Below are 14243 nucleotides of genomic sequence, written 5' to 3' on the forward strand. Positions count from 1 at the left end.
ACCGATATTGGTCGCATATATCGGTTGGACATGCTGCAGGATGTCTGGTTGTCGTGGTCGATCGGGTGCACGGTGGTAATGGCTTGCGATATCAGGATGAGCGACAAATGCGATGAAACCACCGGCGCAGTTCCCCTAGTGTATAAATGTGTGTGATGTGTGCATTTATACATTGCCTGTCCTGTGTAGTGGCGCCCATCCGTCTTCTGAATCCGCCGCTCTTCTGTTAGCCCCATACATGCCGCCAGCGCATAGCACACCAGTGGAGTGTATGCGGCTATGGACGGATTCAGAAGACGGACCGGCACCGCGACACAGGACAGGTAATGTATACATGCACCGGCATCGCGACACAGGACACGGACCGGCACCGCGACACAGGACAGGTAATGTATAAATGCACCGGCATCGCGACACGGGACACGGACCGGCACCGCGACACAGGACAGGTAATGTATACATGCACACATCACACACATTTGTGTGAACAGCGGCGAGGCAGCGGATGCGGCAGGCTCGGCCGATTCCCGAGAGATTTCAGCAGGAAATTGATCAGTAATCAGCCTGCGGTGTTTGAGCAGGCAACAGATCTCTCTCTAATCAGATTTGATCAGAGATAGATTTATCTCTTGGTCGAATCTGCCCATCATAGCTAGATGTTTGGCTACCTTAAAGGACCTCTGTCGCAAAAATCTTAAAATTTAAAATATATGTAAACATATACAATTAAGAAGTTAGTTTCTTCCAGATTAAAATGAGCTATAAATTACTTTTCTCCTATGTTGCTGTCACTTACAGTAGGTAATAGAAATCTGACAGAAGCGACAGGTTTTGGACTAGCCCATCTCTTCATGGGGGGTTCACAAGGATTTCTTTATTTTCAAAATGCACTCAGTGAATGGCAGTTGCTCTGTCCAACTGCCATAAAAAAAAGTGTGCAGCTAGCAGGGAGGCTGGTCAGCATCTTTGTATAAATCTTTTTCAGGTAGTGTCTTTATAAAGAATAAAGGCCATGCTGAGAATCCCCTGTCGGTTCCGTCAGATTTCTACTACTTACTGTAAGTGACAGCAACATAGGAGAAAAGTAATGTATGGCTCATTTTACTCAGGAAGAAATGTACTTATTTATATTTGTTTTACATTTTAAGATTTTCGCGACAGTTCCTATTTACAGGACAACGGAAGTGAGTTGCCTGGCAGGCCTGCTGATCTATTTGGCTGCAGTAATGTCTGAATCACACCAGAAACAAGCATGCGGCTAATCTCGTCAGAACTGACAATAATGTCAGAAACACCTGATCTGCATATGCTTGTTCAGGGTGTATGGATAAAAGTATTAGAGGCAGAGAATTAGCAGGGCAGCCAGGCATCTAATATTGCTTAGAAGAAAATAAAAATGGCAGCCTCCATATGCCTCTTGCTCAGGGTCGGGGTAAGGCAGAGGCGCAGTGTAGGAGGGGGCGCACAACTCACTCAGCTATCATTCCCCTACTGTGTTTGAAGCAGAGAGAAATAAGAAAAGGGGATACATGGCAGTGACTGCAAGACAGATAACTAGAGATTAAGGTGTTGGGGGCCCTGGGGCACCTCAGTCTAGTAGCAATCAGTGCGTGACAGCTGGGGTGGGAGGGATGGAGGGGCGCACTTGGGTGTCTCAGCCTTGCGTGCTGGAGGACCTTGTTCCAGCTCTGCTCTCGCTTTAGTTATCGTTTAACTTCTTCCCTGATGTTTGTTTAGGAATGCATAGCAAAACACAGAGATCATAATATTTCAGACAACAAGGCATACGTAATCGTAACAACAGTAAGGGGAGGTGAAAGAGACAGCGTCCTATACTTTAGAATACCTTATCATGTTATCCTGCAATTTCGCAGTACCATAGGGGATACAGGATTCTTTCAATGCTTAGAAATAGAGCATCTTGCTGCTGTAAGATAATGGTTTAACAGACGTTGGGAGTGAGCTTAGGCATCAGAAGGGCTATCAAACATATCCAGGGGTCCCTTGGAGCAGAGATGTTGGTTTGTGTAGCAATAAAATTAGCGTTATCTCGTTATAGTAAACTGTGATATAGTAAACCTCCGGCAATAGTAAACTTCATCCCCAGGTCCCGACCATACCCGTCTGGATATACAATATATGATGAATCCTGATATAGTAAACTTCCCTTAAAGTTTACTATAAAGGGATTCTACAGTATTATTAAAGGATACCCTAAGTGACATGTGACATGATGAAATAGACATGGGTATGTGCAGTGCCTAGCACACAAATAACTATGCTGTGTTCCTTTTTTTCTTCCTCTGTCTGAAAGAGTTAAATATCAGGTATGTACGGTAAGTGGCTGACTATCTGACTATCTGACTATCTCATCATATCGCATGTCACTTTGGGTATCCTTTAATATTACTACTACGGTATAATCTCGTTATGGTAAACTCCAAGGAACCAGGAAAAGTGATTTACTATATCAGAAATTGTCCTAGAAATGGCCCAGCTGTACATTCTCTGCTGCAAAGAAGCAACTCTGTCCTCCCACTGGAGGTACAGTACAAGCACTTTCACATTTGGTGGACTACAAGGTTAAGTATACCCTAGGGCTGCATAGCCAGGCTGGACAAATCACTGGTACAGTGTCCAGGGCTCCTTAAAGGGACACTTAAGTCAGAAAAAAAATGAGTTTTACTCACCTGGGGCTTCCAATATCCCCCTGCAGCTGTCCGGTGCCCTCGCCATCTCCCTCTGATCCTCCTGGCCCCGCCGGCAGCCACTTCCTGTTTCGGTGACAGGAGCTGACAGGCTGGGGACACGAGTGATTCTTCGCGTTCCTGGCCACAATAGCGCCATCTATGCTGCTATAGCATAGATCATATAGCAGCATAGAGGTTGCTAATGTGTCTGGGAACGCGAAGAATCCCTCGCATCCCCAGCCTGTCAGCTCCTGTCACCGAAACAGGAAGTGGCTGCCGGTGGGGCCAGGAGGATCGGAGGGAGACGGCGAGGGCACCGGACAGCTGCAGGGGGCTATTGGAAGCCCTAGGTGCGTAAAACTCATTTTTTTTGTTTGACTTAAGTGTCCCTTTAAAGAAAACCTGAACTGAAAATTAAAAGTCAAAATAAGCATACACAAGTCATACTTACCTCCCGTGTAGTCTACTCCTCAATCTATTTTTCCTCTCCTGCATCCTGATTGTCCACCGTGATCAATGGAATTCTCCGTCCTCCATTTTGAAAATGGCTATTACCCCATAACAGCTTCCTGGTCAGCACACTGGTAAACTGTAACATCGGCCACTTGAGCCATAGGGAAACATGGACACATCATTTCTTCTCTCAGCTGTAACTGACAGCAACTGATTTATAACTGACAGCAACTGATATATTTCAGTTCTGACAAAATTTTGTCAGGACTGGAAGGGATCACTGTAAGAAGAAAATGGTGAGCTTCTGAGAGGAACTGATGGCACGGTAACTATGCAATGTTCATTTGAAGTTACCTCGTGTTTATTTTAAATAATTTTACTCAGTACAGGTTCTCTTTAACCACTTGAGGACTCAGCCTTTACCCCCCCTTAAGGACCAGCGCTGTTTTTTCCATTCAGACCACTGCAGCTTTAACGGTTTATTGCTCGCTCATACAACCTACCACCTAAATGAATTTTGGCTCCTTTTCTTCTCACTAATACAGCTTTCTTTTGATGCTATTTGATTGCTGCTGCGAGTTTTACTTTTTATTATATTCATCAAAAAAGACATGAATTTTGGCAAAAAAATGATTTTTTTAACTTTCTGTGCTGACATTTTTCAAATAAAGTAAAATTTCTGTATACATGCAGCGCGAAAAATGTGGACAAACATGTTTTTGATGAAAAAAAACCCATTCAGTGTATATTTATTGGTTTGGGTAAAAGTTATAGCGTTTACAAACTATGGTGCAAAAAGTGAATTTTCCCATTTTTAAGCATCTCTGACTTTCCTGACTACCTGTCATGTTTCATGAGGTGCTAAAATTCCAGGATAGTATAAATACCCCACAAATAACCCCATTTTGGAAAGAAGACATCCCGAAGTATTCACTGAGAGGCATAGTGAGTTCATAGAAGATTTTATTTTTTGTCACAAGTTAGCGGAAAATGACAGTTTGTCACAAAAAAAAAAAAAAAAAAGGTTTCCATTTCTGCTAACTTGTAACAAAAAAAAATGAAATCTGCCATGGACTCAACATGCCCCTCAATGAATACCTTGAAGTGTCTATTTTTCAAAATGGGGTCATTTATGGGGTGTGTTTACTGTCCTGGCATTTTGGGGGGTGCGGAATTGTAAGCACCCCTGTAAAGCCTAAAAGTAGTCATTGCACTGTGGGCCTCTTAGCGCAGTTTGGCTGCAAAAAAGTGTCACACATATGGTATCGCTATACTCGGGAGAAGTAGTACAATGTGTTTTGGGGTGTATTTTTACACATACCCATGCTGGGTGGGAGAAATATCTCTGCAAATGACAATTTTTTGATTTTTTTACACACAATTGTCCATTTACAGAGTTATTTCTCCCACTCAGCATGGGTATGTATAAAAATACACCCCAAAACACATTGTACTACTTCTCCTGAGTACGGCGATACCACATGTGTGGCACTTTTTTGCACCCTAACTGCGCTAAGGGGCCCAAAGTCCAATGAGTACCTTTAGGATTTCACAGGTCATTTTGAGACATTTGGTTTCAAGACTACTCCTCACGGTTTAGGGCCCCTAAAATGCCAGGGCAGTATAGGAACCCCACAAATGACCCCATTTTACAAAGAAGACACCCCAAGGTACTCAATTAGGAGTATGGTGAGTTCATAGAAGATTTTACTTTTTGTCACAAGTTAGCGGAAAATGATTGTTATTGGGTTTTTTTTACCAAGTGTCATTTTCCGCTAACTTGTGACAAAAAATAAAATCTTCTATGAACTCACCATACTCCTAACGGAATACCTTGGGATGTCCTCTTTGTAAAATGGGGTCATTTGTGGGGTTCCTATACTGCTCTGGCATTTTAGGGGCCCTAAACCGTGAGGAGTAGTCTTGAAACCAAATGTTTCAAAATGACCTGTGAAATGCTAAAGGTACTCATTGGACTCTGGGCCCCTTAGCGCAGTTAGGGTGCAAAAAAGTGCCACACATGTGGTATCGCCGTACTCGGGAGAAGTAGTACAATGTGTTTTGGGGTGTATTTTTACACATACCCATATTGGGTGGGAGAAATACCTCTGTAAATGACAATTTTTTGATTTCTTTACACACAATTGTCAATTTACAGAGATATTTCTCCCACCCAATATGGGTATGTGTAAAAATACACCCCAAAACACATAATACTACTTCTCCTGAGTACGGCGGTACCACATGTGTGGCACTTTTTTGCATCCTAACTGCGCTAAGGGGCCCAGAGTCCAATGAGTACCGTTAGCATTTCACAGGTCATTTTGAGAAATTTGGTTTCAAGACTACTCCTCACGGTTTAGGGCCCCTAAAATGCCAGGGCAGTATAGGAACCCCACAAATGACCCCATTTTAGAAAGAAGACACCCCAAGGTACTCAATTAGGAGTATGGTGAGTTCATAGAAGATTTTACTTTTTGTCACAAGTTAGCGGAAAATGATTGTTATTGGTTTTTTTTTACCAAGTGTCATTTTCCGCTAACTTGTGACAAAAAATAAAATCTTCTATGAACTCACCATACTCCTAACGGAATACCTTGGGATGTCCTCTTTGTAAAATGGGGTCATTTGTGGGGTTCCTATACTGCTCTGGCATTTTAGGGGCCCTAAACCGTGAGGAGTAGTCTTGAAACCAAATGTTTCAAAATGACCTGTGAAATGCTAAAGGTACTCATTGGACTCTGGGCCCCTTAGCGCAGTTAGGGTGCAAAAAAGTGCCACACATGTGGTATCGCCGTACTCGGGAGAAGTAGTACAATGTGTTTTGGGGTGTATTTTTACACATACCCATATTGGGTGGGAGAAATACCTCTGTAAATGACAATTTTTTGATTTCTTTACACACAATTGTCAATTTACAGAGATATTTCTCCCACCCAATATGGGTATGTGTAAAAATACACCCCAAAACACATAATACTACTTCTCCTGAGTACGGCGGTACCACATGTGTGGCACTTTTTTGCATCCTAACTGCGCTAAGGGGCCCAGAGTCCAATGAGTACCGTTACCATTTCACAGGTCATTTTGAGAAATTTGGTTTCAAGACTACTCCTCACGGTTTAGGGCCCCTAAAATGCCAGGGCAGTATAGGAACCCCACAAATGACCCCATTTTAGAAAGAAGACACCCCAAGGTACTCAATTAGGAGTATGGTGAGTTCATAGAAGATTTTACTTTTTGTCACAAGTTAGCGGAAAATGATTGTTATTGGTTTTTTTTACCAAGTGTCATTTTCCGCTAACTTGTGACAAAAAATAAAATCTTCTATGAACTCACCATACTCCTAACGGAATACCTTGGGATGTCCTCTTTGTAAAATGGGGTCATTTGTGGGGTTCCTATACTGCTCTGGCATTTTAGGGGCCCTAAACCGTGAGGAGTAGTCTTGAAACCAAATGTTTCAAAATGACCTGTGAAATGCTAAAGGTACTCATTGGACTCTGGGCCCCTTAGCGCAGTTAGGGTGCAAAAAAGTGCCACACATGTGGTATCGCCGTACTCGGGAGAAGTAGTACAATGTGTTTTGGGGTGTATTTTTACACATACCCATATTGGGTGGGAGAAATATCTCTGTAAATGACAATTTTTTGATTTCTTTACACACAATTGTCCATTTACAGAGATATTTCTCCCACCCAATATGGGTATGTGTAAAAATACACCCCAAAACACATTGTACTACTTCTCCCGAGTACAGCGATACCACATATGTGGCACTTTTTTGCACCCTAACTGCGCTAAGGGGCCCAGAGTCCAATGAGTACCGTTACCATTTCACAGGTCATTTTGAGAAATTTGGTTTCAAGACTACTCCTCACGGTTTAGGGCCCCTAAAATGCCAGAGCAGTATAGGAACCCCACAAATGACCCCATTTTACAAAGAGGACATCCCAAGGTATTCCGTTAGGAGTATGGTGAGTTCATAGAAGATTTTATTTTTTGTCACAAGTTAGCGGAAAATGACACTTGATAAAAAAACCCATTAACAACCATTTTCCGCTAACTTGTGACAAAAAGTAAAATCTTCTATGAACTCACCATACTCCTAATTGAGTACCTTGGGGTGTCTTCTTTCTAAAATGGGGTCATTTGTGGGGTTCCTATACTGCTCTGGCATTTTAGGGGCCCTAAACCGTGAGGAGTAGTCTTGAAACCAAATTTCTCAAAATGACCTGTGAAATGCTAACGGTACTCATTGGACTCTGGGCCCCTTAGCGCAGTTAGGGTGCAAAAAAGGGCCACACATGTGGTATTGCCGTACTCGGGAGAAGTAGTACAATGTGTTTTGGGGTGTATTTTTACACATACCCATATTGGGTGGGAGAAATATCTCTGTAAATGGACAAATGTGTGTAAAAAAAATCAAAAAATTGTCATTTACAGAGTGATTTCTTCTACCCATCATGGGTATGTGTAAAAATACACCCTAAAACACATTGGTCTACTTCTCCCGGGTACGGCGATAGCACGTGTGGCACTTTTTTGCAGCCTAACTGCGCTAAGGGGCCCAACGTGCAATGACTACCTTTGGGCTTTACAGGGGTGCTCACAATTTAGCCCCCCCCCCCCCCACATGACAGGACAGTTAACAAACCCCACAAATGACCCCATTTTAAAAATAAGACACCACAAAGTATTCCATGAGGGGCATGGTGAGTTTATAAAAAAAATTCTTTTTTGTCACAAGTTAGCAGAAAAGGATACTTTGTGAAAAAAAACAAAAAACAACAATTTATGCTAACTTGTGACAAAAAACAAAATCTTCTATGAACTCACCATGCACCTCACGGAATACTTTGGGGTGTCCTCTTTCCAAAATGGGGTCATTTGTGGGGTCTGTCCTGGCATTTTAGGGCCTCTGCAATCATTACATGTATGGCCAGTATTTCTGCTATACTCCTTATATTGGGCATACAGGTAGTGCATTCTGGGCTGAAAGGAAAAATGAATGGCAAACATCCCTTCATTCGCATCGATCAATGTGGATGAACAAATATCTGCCAAAAAATGTGAAACAAAAAGAAAAGAAAGAGAGACATAGGAGCTGCCACCCCAAAAATCCAAACCCACCAGCTCGTATGCCCAGGCAATCCTGATTTATTCATCCACATTGATCGATGTGAATGGAGAAATCATTGCTTGAGTTCTTTTTTGATACAAAGTGCTTGCCAAAGCATATGAACCCCAACACCACACCTTGGCCCATATGCCTCGGCAAACGTATCTTTTTTACTGTGGAGGAGAAATCTCGTCCTACAGCGCTGCATGCACTGATTTTGTGTAACCTGACAGAAGCGCAATGCTTCTGTCAGGATGCACCATCAGTGCTGCAGCTGATTGGTCGGTCGGTCGGTCGGTCTGGATAGAAAAAAGAGAGAAGAAAAACGAAAAAAACAAAACAAAAAGGAGGGGAAGGCGTCCGCCTGGACATAGGAGCTGCCACCCCAAAAATCCAAACCCACCAGCTCGTATGCCCAGGCAATCCTGATTTATTCATCCACATTGATCGATGTGAATAGAGAAATCATTGCTTGAGTTCTTTTTTGATACAAAGTGCTTGCCAAAGCATATGAATCCCCAACACCACACCTTGGCCCATATGCCTCGGCAAACGTATCTTTTTTACTGTGGAGGAGAAATCTCGTCCTACAGCGCTGCATGCACCGATTTTGTGTAACCTGACAGAAGCGCAATGCTTCTGTCAGGATGCACCATCAGTGCTGCAGCTGATTGGTCGGTCGGTCGGTCGGTCTGGATAGAAAAAAGAGAGAAGAAAAACGAAAAAAACAAAACAAAAAGGAGGGGAAGGCGTCCGCCTGGACATAGGAGCTGCCACCCCAAAAATCCAAACCCACCAGCTCGTATGCCCAGGCAATCCTGATTTATTCATCCACATTGATCGATGTGAATGGAGAAATCATTGCTTGAGTTCTTTTTTGATACAAAGTGCTTGCCAAAGCATATGAATCCCCAACACCACACCTTGGCCCATATGCCTCGGCAAACGTATCTTTTTTACTGTGGAGGAGAAATCTCGTCCTACAGCGCTGCATGCACCGATTTTGTGTAACCTGACAGAAGCGCAATGCTTCTGTCAGGATGCATCATCAGTGCTGCAGCTGATTGGTCGGTTGGAAAAAAAGAGAGAAGAAGAAAAAAAAAAAAAAAAAAAAAGCAAGCAAGCAGCAAAGCACTTCAATAACATTAACTTTTTAAACTTTATTAAATATGTTCAAACCAAACAATAACATTGGTAACCAAATATTAACTTTTTTGCTTACCTGTTTTTTGTTTTTTTTTACCTGCGAGCTGAGGATAAACTTCTCCTCCCCCATGGGTCAATGTGCAAAGTGCAAATCGCACAGATATGTGGCGAAGTACATTATGCATTCTGTCCCAAGTGAAAGGAGAGGTTTCTGGCAGGCCAGTGTATTTGGATCTCTCAAAACCTGATGTTTGGGTTCACACTGCATACTGGCCTATCCGGTCGGTCGAGCCCGCCGCACCGTCTCGCCCAAAATAGATCTTCAGGGAATACCACAAGAGTAGCATTCGGCCTAGTAATTAACTGCGTCGCCGTAGACTAACATGACTTCCGGGCCGACCCAAATTGCCGCAGAAGCCACGCAGTAACGTAGGCATGCACTAGCGTTAAGTCAAGCACTTCCGGCGTAGGGGGGGACCGCAAAGTGTGACTTTTGCTAGGCAATTTGCCCTAACGCATCGCGCCAGTGTGAAATAGCACTGAGAGACCCTTGTGTGCCTACTGCTGTGTCTGTAGTTCCCTAGGTTCTAAAAGTGTGCCTTCTCATGGTACCTCTCATAACACTCCCCTAGGCATAGGCCAGGCTGGTCAGGACAGCGGGGACAGTAAACGGGGGTGTCATGCCTTATTCCAGCCTTGCTGCAGACACGACATCTTTTTCTGGGGTTGCGTTGAGTTGGGGTACTGGGAATCGGGTAGGCGTAATGCCTTCCATGCAGCCGGCTAGTTGCATTTGGGGGTTGGGCTCTGTCACCTTCTGGATAGAGGAGTGCCGAAACAATGTCTTCCTGGAATTGAAGGAAAGATCCAGTTCTCCCAGCCTTACTGTAGAGAACAAAGCTGTTGTACATCGCCAATTGAATTAAATACACAGACACTTTCTTATACCAGCGTCTGGTTTTCCGGGAAATTAAATAGGGCCCTAACATCTGGTCATTGAAGTCCACCCCTCCCATGTTGGCATTATAGCTGTGGACGGCGAGGGGCTTTTCAATGACCTCTGTTGCCCGTGTAATTTGTACTGTCGTGTCTGTGTGAATGGTAGACAGAAGGTAAACGTCCCTCTTGTCCTTCCATTTCACCGAGAGCAAGTCATCGGTACACAAGGCGGCCCTCTCCCCCCGTTGAAGTCTGGTGTTAACGAGCTGTTGGGGGAAGCCCCGGCGACTAGGCCGCACGGTGCCACAGCATCGGATTCCTTCTAACTTTAAGTGCTGAAAGAGGGCCACACTTGTGTAAAAGTTGTCCACATAAAGATGGTACCCCTTCTGGAACAAGGGTGACACCAAGTCCCACACAATCTTTCCACTGCTCCCCAGGTAGTCAGGACATCCGACCGGCTCCAATTTTGAGTCTTTTCCCTCATAGACCCTAAAACGAGATGTATAGCCTGTGGCCCTATCACAGAGCTTATACAGTTTCACCCCATACCGGGCGCGCTTGCTTGGGATGTACTGTTTGATGCCAAGGCGCCCGGTAAAATGTACGAGGGACTCATCTACACAGATGTTCTGTTCAGGGGTATAAGCATCTGCAAATGTGGATGACAGGTGGTCTATGAGGGGCCGAATTTTGTGGAGCCGGTCATAAGCTGGGTGGTCTCTTTCATGACAGGTGTCGTTGTCATTGAAATGCAGGAAGCGCAGGATGATCTCAAATCGCGTCCTGGACATGGCAGCAGAGAACACGGGCATGTTATGTATTTGGCGTGTAGACCAATAAGAGCGCAATACATTTTTTTTAGTAATACCCATGTTGAGGAGAAGGCCCAAAAAAATTTTAAGTTCGGAAACTTGGAGTGGTTTCCACCGAAAAGGCTGGGCGTGGCAGCTTTTCGGATGGGCGGTTATAAATTGTGTGGCATATAGGTTGGTCTCAGCCACAATTAAGTCAAGGAGATCCTGGGTGAGGAACAGTTCAAAAAAGTCTAGGGCCGATCCTAGTTCAAATGTCTCCACCTGGACTCCAGACTGGGCGGTGAAAGGGGGCAGTATGGGTGCGGCGGGATCAGGGGAATGCCAATCAGGGTTTGCCAGCACCTCTGGAAAACCAATGGGAGTACGGGCCCGTCTACTTGGTGGCTGCGGATCGGATCTTAATTCACGTACCACCGAACCAGTTTCTACTTCCAGGATGGTGTCCGCCACTTCATCAGGGTCTTCTGCGGAAGTACTGGTGTTGATAGGCCCAGGAGATGCTGCGCTGCTGGTGCATGCCTCACCAAGAAAAATCAGATCAGCGCCACTCTGCTGCCCTTGAGACTGATCTTCCGCCACCTGCAGTCCAGTGACATGGGGTGTGGTACGCCTGGCTCTAGCCGGGACCTCAACCTCGTCATCGGAACTATCGGTCTGAGAGCCACTGCTGTCTACAGGATCGTACTCTGAACCCGAAGATTCGTCGAATAAGTCGACCCAATCATCCTCATCCGACTGGTCCATGTACCTGTAGATGTCTTCATTGGAAAACCTCTTTTTTGCCATGGTGGCCTGCTAAATTTAGGAGGTATTCCTCTGAGACTACCCAGGAAAAGAGCACCTACCTAGCGAAAGGGAGTACTTGAGAGGTAGAAAGCTGTGGTCACTGAGTTTAGATAAAAAAAATCAAAACTGATGTTTACAGTGCCACAGCTTGTGTACAGTGTTTTTTGCAGTGATCAGAAAAAAGAAATTTCTGTCACTGCGGTGGGGCGGGCTGAACGCAGTGCAGGCGAACGATCAGGTCTGATCGGGCAAACACTGCGTTTTTTTGTGGATCCTAGAGACCCTAATATAGATCTGACTGTGATCACTAATAATCACTTACAGATACTATATAGTACCAATGCTGATTAGCGACAGTGATGACGCTAATTAGTGACTGTGGTGCAGTGGGCTGAGCACTAACTGACACTAACAACCCTTTTGCTTAGATAACTGGCCTAACTGTTTGTTACCACTAGTGATACTAAAAATTTTTTTAGATCACTAGGACAGTGATAGTGATGGTGATGGTGAGGGGGGGGGGGTTGGGGATCAGAGAGCAATCACAAATAATCAAAAACAATCACGAGACAATTACAACACAATTACAGCAATCGGCGCAATCAAAGCCAATCACGGACCAATTGAATCCAATAACGTGACAATCAAAAACCAATTACGTGACAATTGAAGCCAATCACACGACAATCGATACTAATCACAGGGCAAAACAGCCAATCAGTGGGCAATTGGCACAATCAAAACCAATTACGGACAATTGAAGCCAATCACGCGACAATCGAAGCCCAATTACGTGACAATCGAAGCCAATCACACGACAATCGATGCCAATCACAGTGCAATTGAGACAATTGTAGCCAAACAAAGCACAATCAAGCCTTACAGACAGGAGATAAGATACACAATGGCAGGGGGGAGAATATACGCAATCAATGAACTAGGACGGTGTGGGGAGGATCGGAAGGGGTGGGGGGTGATCAGATACCCCTAAGGGGTAGTTGGGGGTCTAATCTGATGGATAGGAGTGACAGGTGGTGATAGATGGGTTATTGACGGGTGATAAGTGGGTGTTTACAGGGAAAAACAGATGTAAACAATGGACTGCTGATGTGATCAGGGGGGGGGGGGGTGTCTCGGAGGGATCTGAAAGGGTGGGTGGGTGATCAGAAGCCCCTAATGGGCAGTTGGGGGTCTGATCTGATGGGGGGCAGTGGCAGGTGGTGACAAGGGATGATTGACAGGTGACGGATAGGTGATTGACAGCTGATCAGCGGGCAATTACAGGGAAGATAGATGCAGTATACGGGGGGGGGGGGGAGATCTGAAGGGGTGGGGGGTGATCAGATACCCCTAAGGGGCAGTTGGGGGTCTGATCTAATGGGGGGCAGTGACAGGTGGTGACAAGGGATGATTGACAGGTGACTGATAGGTGATTGGCAGCTGATCACTGGGGAGATAGACAGATGCAGGGGAGATAGATAGGTTCAGTATACAGGGGGGGGGTCGGGGGGAGATCTGGAGGTGTGGGGGTGATCAGATACCCCTAAGGGGTAGTTGGGGGTCTGCTCTGATGGATAGAAGTGACAGGTGGTGACAGGGATTTATTGATGGGTGATATGGGGGGTGGTTAGGTCTGATCTGCGGGCTGCAGGGGGGTACAGGGGGGTGTCTGATGGGTGCTGCGGGTGATCGGGGGGTCTGTGGGGCTCCTAAAGTGTGTGTGTGTGTTGCTATACTATGCCTGCTCTCCTCGCTGGTGGTCGATCGCTAAGTGTGACCACCAGCGGGAGGCAGGCAGTATAATACAGTTTGTTACGTAAACAAACTGTATTATACTCATTCTATTGGGCAATTTGAATGTTTACAGCCCGCCGGCGCTGCTGATTGGCCGGCGGGCTGAAGTCACATGGGGGCCGAAGAGTGTGACGTAGCGATCGCGCGGCTACAGCCGCGCGATCGCTCGTTAATCAGGCTGCAGCCGGCGACGCAGTACTGCGTCGCTGGTCCTGCAGCTGCCACTTTGCCGACGCACGGTATAAGCGTGCGGTCGGCAAGTGGTTAAAGAGAACCTGTACTGAGTAAAAATATTTAAAATAAACACATGAGGTAACTTCAAACGAACATTACATAGTTACCTTGCCATCAGTTCCTCTCAGAAGCTCACCATTTTCTTCTGACAATGATCCCTTCCAGTTCTGACAATATTTTGTCAGATCTGAAATATGTCAGTTGCTGTCAGTAAAATATCAGTTGCTGTCAGTTATAGCTGAGAGGAAAACTGATGTACTA

The 14243-nt window shown here is 45.1% G+C and overlaps 1 protein-coding gene across 1 annotated transcript in view; it reads right to left on the reverse strand.

Annotated features, from left to right (window-relative positions):
• The window catches only part of LOC137533963 (complement C1r-B subcomponent-like), a 57640-nt gene that overhangs the window by 39044 nt on the left and 4353 nt on the right, over positions 1-14243 (reverse strand). The window lies entirely within an intron of this gene.

The sequence above is a fragment of the Hyperolius riggenbachi genome, chromosome 10 (genome assembly GCF_040937935.1).
Source record: "Hyperolius riggenbachi isolate aHypRig1 chromosome 10, aHypRig1.pri, whole genome shotgun sequence".
Classification (NCBI taxonomy): domain Eukaryota; kingdom Metazoa; phylum Chordata; class Amphibia; order Anura; family Hyperoliidae; genus Hyperolius; species Hyperolius riggenbachi.